The sequence below is a fragment of the Triticum dicoccoides genome, chromosome 1A (genome assembly GCF_002162155.2).
Source record: "Triticum dicoccoides isolate Atlit2015 ecotype Zavitan chromosome 1A, WEW_v2.0, whole genome shotgun sequence".
Taxonomy (NCBI): Eukaryota; Viridiplantae; Streptophyta; class Magnoliopsida; order Poales; family Poaceae; genus Triticum; species Triticum dicoccoides.
The window spans coordinates 87292702-87299886 of record NC_041380.1 but is presented as its reverse complement, the minus strand read 5'-3'; the positions used below and the strand labels follow the sequence as shown (position 1 = coordinate 87299886).

The following is a 7185-nucleotide window of genomic DNA, read 5'->3' as shown; positions in this document are numbered from 1 at the left end:
CCGGATATGATCCAGGAAGCAGAAGAGCAAGTTCGCATTGTTCATGAAAAGTCGAAAACAACCCAATCTCGTCAAAAGAGCCAATATGATCGTAAACATAAGGCCATGACTTTTGAAGTCGACGAGAAGGCTTACCTTCGGGTTACTCCTCTGAAGGGAACCCATCGATTCGATATCAAAGGCAAATTTGCTCCTTATTACATTGGTCCTTTTCGCATTCTCGCCAAATGAGGAGAAGTTGCCTACCAATTGGATCTACCTCCGCATCTCTCCAGAGTTCATGATGTCTTCCACATTTCTCAACTCAGGCGTTGCTTCTCGGATCCTATCCGTGGAGTGGACCACGAAACACTTGATCTCCAAGATAATCTCACATACCGGGAATATCCCGATTGTATCCTTGATCAAGCCGAGCGTACCACTCGACGCCATAACATCAAGTTTCTCAAGGTTCAATGGTCACACCATTCCGAGAAAGAAACCACTTGGGAAAGGGAGGATCGTCTTCGACTTGAATACCCCACCTTCTTTCCGAAGGACCCTAAATCTCAGGACGAGATTTCTCTGAGTGGGGGTGAGTTGTCACACCCTAGCTAGTTCATGCATTAGAGTGCTTGCATCATGTTTAACTTTATCAGAAACTTGGAAATGGGGCTGACAGAACCCCCAACACCCCCTGAAACCAACTAGGGTTTACTAAAAATATTTTCAATGAACTCGAAATACCCTTCTAAAATGTTCATCATATTTGCCTTGGTCCTAAACCTCTGACAAAAATGATGCACAATTTTCTAGGTCATCCTAAGGTCACTGGATTAAATCATTAGTTATTTAAATTTGGGCATTTAAATGCTAGTAAATATTTTAAATGCTCAAATAATCCTAAACTGAAATGTTCCATGTTGGATTTATTCCAAACAGTGGCCATTAGCAGTTTCGTAATTTTTGAAAGTGCCTAGGTATTTTTAGAAAAAGCCACAAACCTGCAGAAAAATAGAAAACTGAATTAGATAGAAAAGAGAGAGAGAGAGAGAGAGAGAGAGAGAGAGAGAGAGAGAGAGAGAGAGAGAGAGAAAGGCCAGAGGCCACTTACCTGTCTGGCCCGGCTCATCTGGCCCGTGCCAGTCATCACCTACCTCTGCCAGTAGGCAGAGGAGGGATACCGCGTCGCCGCCGAGCTTACCACGGTGCCAGCTGCTTGCCGCTTCGCCCCTGGACGCGCTGGTCGACCTCCACGTCGCCCGCTCGATCACCCCGACACCTCATTCTCCCCCTGCTCCTCTCCCTCGCTCTCCCCCACCATGGCCGATGCTGCCGTGCTCGTGCCGACGTGAAAACCGCAGCCACCATCGCCTCCTTGCCGTCTCGCCGTGTCCAGAAGCTTCGCCGCCGTCTGCTTCACCAAGCTAGCCGAGCCTCGAGTGCTCGCCTACCCTGGAGCCACCGCAACAGCCTCGTATTCACCGATCACCGCCGGAGATCCCTTTCGCCGTCACGCCTGCACCAGCTCGCCCCTGACCTCGCCGTCAGCACCGCAGTGAGCCCTGCTACCTCCTCCTCCTCCTCTCCGTTTGCCTTCTCATGCACCACAACGACCACACCGAGCTCGCCCGCATACGCCGCCGCTTCCGCACGTCGCCGTCGTGGCCACAGCCACGCTGGCTCGATTCCGAGCACGCCATCACGTTCGCCGCAACCCAAGCAGCCCATAGCACTGCCCCATGCACCTCGCCGTGCCTCCTAGCGACGAGTCTGAGCTCGTCCGAGCTCCGGCCACCGCCAAAGTCGTCACCGGCGTCGTTTCCAGTGACCCCGAGCCCAACCACTAGCACCACCCGGCGCGGCTCGCTCCCAGCTACACGTAGATGCCCTCTGCCGTCCATTTGGTCGCCGGAGGAGGAATCCCGCGCTGCTCCACCGCGTCTAGCCTCGCCGGCATCATGTCGCCGGTCGGTTTGACCCATTTGACCATGTGGGCCCTGCCCCTGGTCAAACCTAGATTAGGAGTTAAACTAATACTAATCTATACCTATACTAATTACAGTCTCTCTAAGAATCCCCACGTTAATCAGTAATTAACAGCCGTTAATCTGGTGGGACCTAATTATTACGGTCTAGATCTTCCAAAATTGTCATAGGTTCATTAGAAAAAAAACAGATGTTTGAAAAAAAAAGATTTTAGGCTGGTCACGAGATTGTTGTGTGAGTCGTACTCATCTAGGCCTCTCCCGTCATAGGTTCGTTAGAGAAAAAACATATGTTTGAAAGAAAAGAAAAAGATTTTGGGCTGATCACAAGATTTTTGTGTGAGTCGTACTCACATAGGCCTCTCCCGTAATTCATCAGAAAGAAAAAATACGGAAAATCTGAGCGTTCTCTCCTATTACTTCCCAGGTTGTTGGATGCTAGATCCCCACATAGTATCTCTTTCCCCGCACATGCCTCCTCGGACCGCCATCCCGCAAAACCCACGATGCCGCCGCCGCCGCCGCAAAATACTTCCTCATGCTGCTGATGGCTCAGTAATACTGTGTTTGACCGCACCGTGCGTTCCCACCTCTGCTGCAGTCCGTCGTCTGTTCAAGGCCATGGCCGAGGATGAAGCCGTCACAGGCCAGTGCTGCAACTTCCTTTTCTCTTTTGCCGATCTCGCATTCTTCCCATATTGCAAATCTTCAGAAATTGTCCTAAGATGCAGTCCAAGGATTCTGAAAACAGCTGCACGTGCAGCCCAGCCTATGCTATTCTCTAATTTGCAGATAAAAGTGCTTTGAAAATTTAGAGGGCTCACGATGGTACGAGATGTTTCACTTTAGAGGATTCTCCGTCATGGTTGGAGTGCAGTATGGCGTCCAACTTTCAGATTAGCAGAGCGAGGTGCATGCTTTCTGGTTCTGCGTTGTGCACATCAGCGATCGACAGGAGTAGCCTAAGATGCAGTCCAAGGATTCCGAAAACAGCTGCACGTGCAGCCCAGCCTATGCTATTCTCTAATTGGTAGATAAAAGTGCTTTAAAAATCTAGAGCGCTCAAGATGGTACGAGATGTTTCACTTCAGAGGATTCTCCATCATGGTTGGAGAGCAGTATGGCGTCCAACTTTCAGATTAGCAGAGCGAGGTGCATGTTTTTTTGGTTCTGCGTTCTGCACATCAGCGATCGACAGGAGCAACCTAAGTTGGTGTCCAAGGATCCCGAAAACAGCTGCACGTGCAGCCCAGCCTATGTCTTTCTCTAATTGGAAGATAAATCTGCTTTGAAAATTTAGGGCGCTCAACATGGTACGAGATGTTTCACTTCTCAACACATCTCCTTTTTTTGAGTTTTCTTAAAACTAATTATTGTAGAATTATATTTCTTTATTTCTCATAAAGTGGTCTGTACAATATATATTATATAGTACAACTTATCGACTAAGAAAGCAATACCACATGAGGCACAACACTCTAGGCGCAATAGGACATGGAAATATCACACAACCTGGATTGTTCAAGTCAGCGCTGCTGGGACGCGTTGTTCTGCAAGCAACAGCTGCTACCATCCAGTTCAATAGACCAGGAAAATCAAAACCTTCATAAATTCATGTTGAGGTATGCACTCATCTATTATATACAAATGATATTCACAATGTACATATCTATTCCCACAGTGTAATACTACCACAGATGCAGGCGTGTGTATAAGCATGAAGTGAAGTCTATGTCGGTTGCTCATGGTACACGAGTATATACAGCAGGTATATTTGTAAAAATATAATACAATTTATAGCTTACATTATCACAATCATTCCTTTAAATAAATTTGTTCTCTACCAGTAATAGTAATTAACCCCCCATCTATTGTCTCTTCTCAATATATCATACCTCAAGCTTTATCTGTGTGAGTTAAAAGATATCCATTTCTCTTGGTCTATATATGGCAGTTGCTGCGTGTTCGGCCAGGAGTAGTGTGAACTCTTAAGCAGCTTCAATTGCAGACGATGGGCTCACATCCATCTCCATAGCATAAACATCGTGCACGTCACTGATTTGTGCATATATGTAAAGCGGCGAAACAAGATCAGCAGGCTAGCACATCCAACGCCTATAGGTTAGTATTGATTGGTGCAAACATATCTTAATACTGATCTACATATTTTCCACGGCATTAATCTTCCAACACATAGAAGTGAAATCCATGTAAAATCTGTGTGGCGATGATGATACTGAATTGAGTCACTGAATTGTGTCATATGTGTGAGATTGATTTCTGGCAGTGTATATGTATGATATAAAATCTAACATGGAAGATAGATCTGAATCTGAAAATTAGTATGTGCACATGATATGTTCTCCTTCAAAACTTCATCCATTTTTCAGGTATTCGATCTACCGGAGGTTATCCCTTCTCAGGTTCATTCTTCTTATGTTGAAGGTTCTGACCTGCTAGAATTCTTAAGTAGTTTTCCTCTACGGTTACTAACCTATACAATCAATTCGGCAGCAACTTCATAACCTGACCTTGACGTAAATGGAGACAAAGTTATATGAAACGGCGTACAAGCAGTTACTCAAGCACCCTGATCTGCGCCTCTGTCATAGTCAAGGTGCATTGGTTCATAAGGTTTAGAGTCCAGAAGGAGCATGTCCAATTGCTAACAACAGGTTTGATCTGGGGTTGCCACATTTTGCAAAAGTAATTCCTGAAATTTTTTAAACCAGAAGGACACAATTGAAGTTGTGTGTTCTTTTGTTTCTTATTGAAGTGCCATAATGTTGTTATATGATGAACTACAGAAACAAATGCTTCTCATCGCCAGTCAACTATTAGAAGTTTCAATAGTAGACAAATACATATTCTTACTTCATCTTGATTATTGCAGGATACCGTGGCACATGGTTTCGAAAGAAAAAAACACCATTGGGAAAATTTGTACAAGATAATTGTGAACATGACCTGCCAACAGTCCAAGGTCCTTTAAGGTTCAAACTTTAATATATATAGTTAGAAATATACTAGCAAATATGCCCGTGCGTTGCAACGGGAGAAAAGCTATTAGATTATGCACGTGCGATAGATAGAAAAAAATTATGAACCAAATGCCAGGATGAGATAAGGACTTTTAGAATGTAATTTCATAAAGTATGTCTGGGTGATGTCATGACGAGATAAGAGACTTTTAAAAAGTCATTTTAAAAATAAAAAATGTGATGGTCTCATCACGACTTGATTTTCTAACGCGTCATAACGAAAAAAATGTCGGTGATAAAATTTTGTGAACATATTCCAAACTTTAATGGACATTTTTTAAATTCCCTAATATGTTTTGAATACTGGATATTTTTAAAAAATCATGAACATTTTTTTTTCCTGAAAATTTATTTGAAACCGTGATAGTTTTTTATAATATGTGAACAATTTTTTGAAATCATGATCATTTTATGATTTTCCGAATGTTTTTTTTAATTCACAAACAGTTTATAATTTTTCAAGACTTTTTTTGAAATATTTTTTCCCTGGAAATCACGAATAAATTTAAAGAAGAAAAAACTAAAACAGAAATAAGAACGTGAAAGGCAAAAAATGAAATAAAAGCAGGGGCGTTGCAACCTGCACATGGGCCGGCCTATGTGTGCGGGAGGAGTAGGCGCGCTTGCGAGACGAAAAAAAAGAGATAAAAGGTGGGCAGGCGGGGATCGAACCCTGGTCTCTGTGGTGGAAGCGTGCAGCGCTGGCCACTGCGCTGAGCCATCTTCATGTTATATTTGGGGATCTCGGCTTATATAAACCCGAACTAACAATGCGATGCGTGAACCGTTTTTTGCCACTTACGGATGGCATTGGTGGGTAAATTTTGCCAACTTCGAGGGTATTTTTTATGACGGACGACCAGAAGCACTATTTGCTTTATTAGTAGGGAAAGTATATATTTTAAGATAGTCACATGGTTGTCGCAAGAGTACAAGGCACCATGATATGTGGTTGTCACAAAGTATACAAGTTTAGTACACACATCCAAGAATTACGGCAGACATGCTTGCAAATATTTAGATTTGTTGGCAATTACTTTCATTCTTGGCAAAAGTGAAAGTATAAAACTATATCTTCTGCTCGGGACGAAAGTTTCTTAGAAGCATTATCATTGTTTGAATTGTCAAAATCTGTACATTGTAATTGTCAATATGATTTAAAACTTTTGTAGTATATTAATAAGGCTTCAGTTATAAGTCATCGTTGTATTACCTACTTATGTAGGACAGGTCAACAAAACACATGCAAGTCATGGAATTTACAAGATTTAAGACATTACATTGTGAATCAGGTGCCCTAAAAGGCTAAAACACAATGGTGGATATAACTTATAGTTGCTACCAACTTTTACTGTTGCCACACGCTGCCAAGATATATGGCCGGAGAAGATTAAATTAAACAAACTGGTGAGGATTTTATCACACAGTTTGCTACATGAACACTAATTGTCAATGATATGATATCTAATACATAAATTTATCTATAAACATATATTTTAATTTTGATGGTGAGGATTGCTTTGGATAAGAATAGTGGAAATCTAAATAAGGTATTATTACTTCCCTAAATTTACAGTCACCTTTCCTATTGTGCTACATATATAAATACTTTTGTGCATACAAAATAGAGAGAAGTGATGTGCACCGTCAACTTGCATTGTGTTGGTGCAGCAAAAACGATTTGGTAATTGAAAACGTTCTAGAAGCGTAAATTGCATATTGTTGGAGATTGAAGAAGTAGTGATAATAAAAAAATTCCAACAATGTAGTCAAATATTTAACAAGTCTGTCATTTTTATGTGCAATCATCGAATGCTACTTTTTGTGTGGAATTTTTAACATTGCCAAAAAGTTATATTTGTGTATAATTTATATTGATTAGGACATAAAAATCATTACCACCTCTTTTCCTAGGCTAACCCGTGCGAATGCACGGGTTGATGGCTAGTTTAGTTAGTTAGTCTAATGACACTGACACGCGGGACCCACTGGCAGGTTTGACCTGGACCGTCCCCGTTGACTGCCGACGTCACCCTGACGCAATGCTGACACAATAAATCATTTAATGGATTTATTCTTATACAGGAAATTCCAGAAAATATTATAAACTTCAAAAATTCATAGAAATTAATCTGTAGCTCCAAATGCAAAGATTTATATATGAAAATTGATCAGAA

At 42.0% G+C, this 7185-nt stretch overlaps 1 long non-coding RNA gene across 1 annotated transcript; it reads left to right on the top strand.

Moving 5' to 3' along the window:
- Positions 1-2450: 2450 nt before the first annotated feature.
- LOC119267405 lies at positions 2451-4721 on the top strand. The gene is made up of 5 exons (XR_005132446.1): positions 2451-3589; positions 3665-3735; positions 3922-4088; positions 4358-4390; positions 4482-4721. It is a non-coding gene; the product is annotated as an uncharacterized LOC119267405 (long non-coding RNA).
- The last annotated feature ends 2464 nt before the right edge of the window (positions 4722-7185 follow it).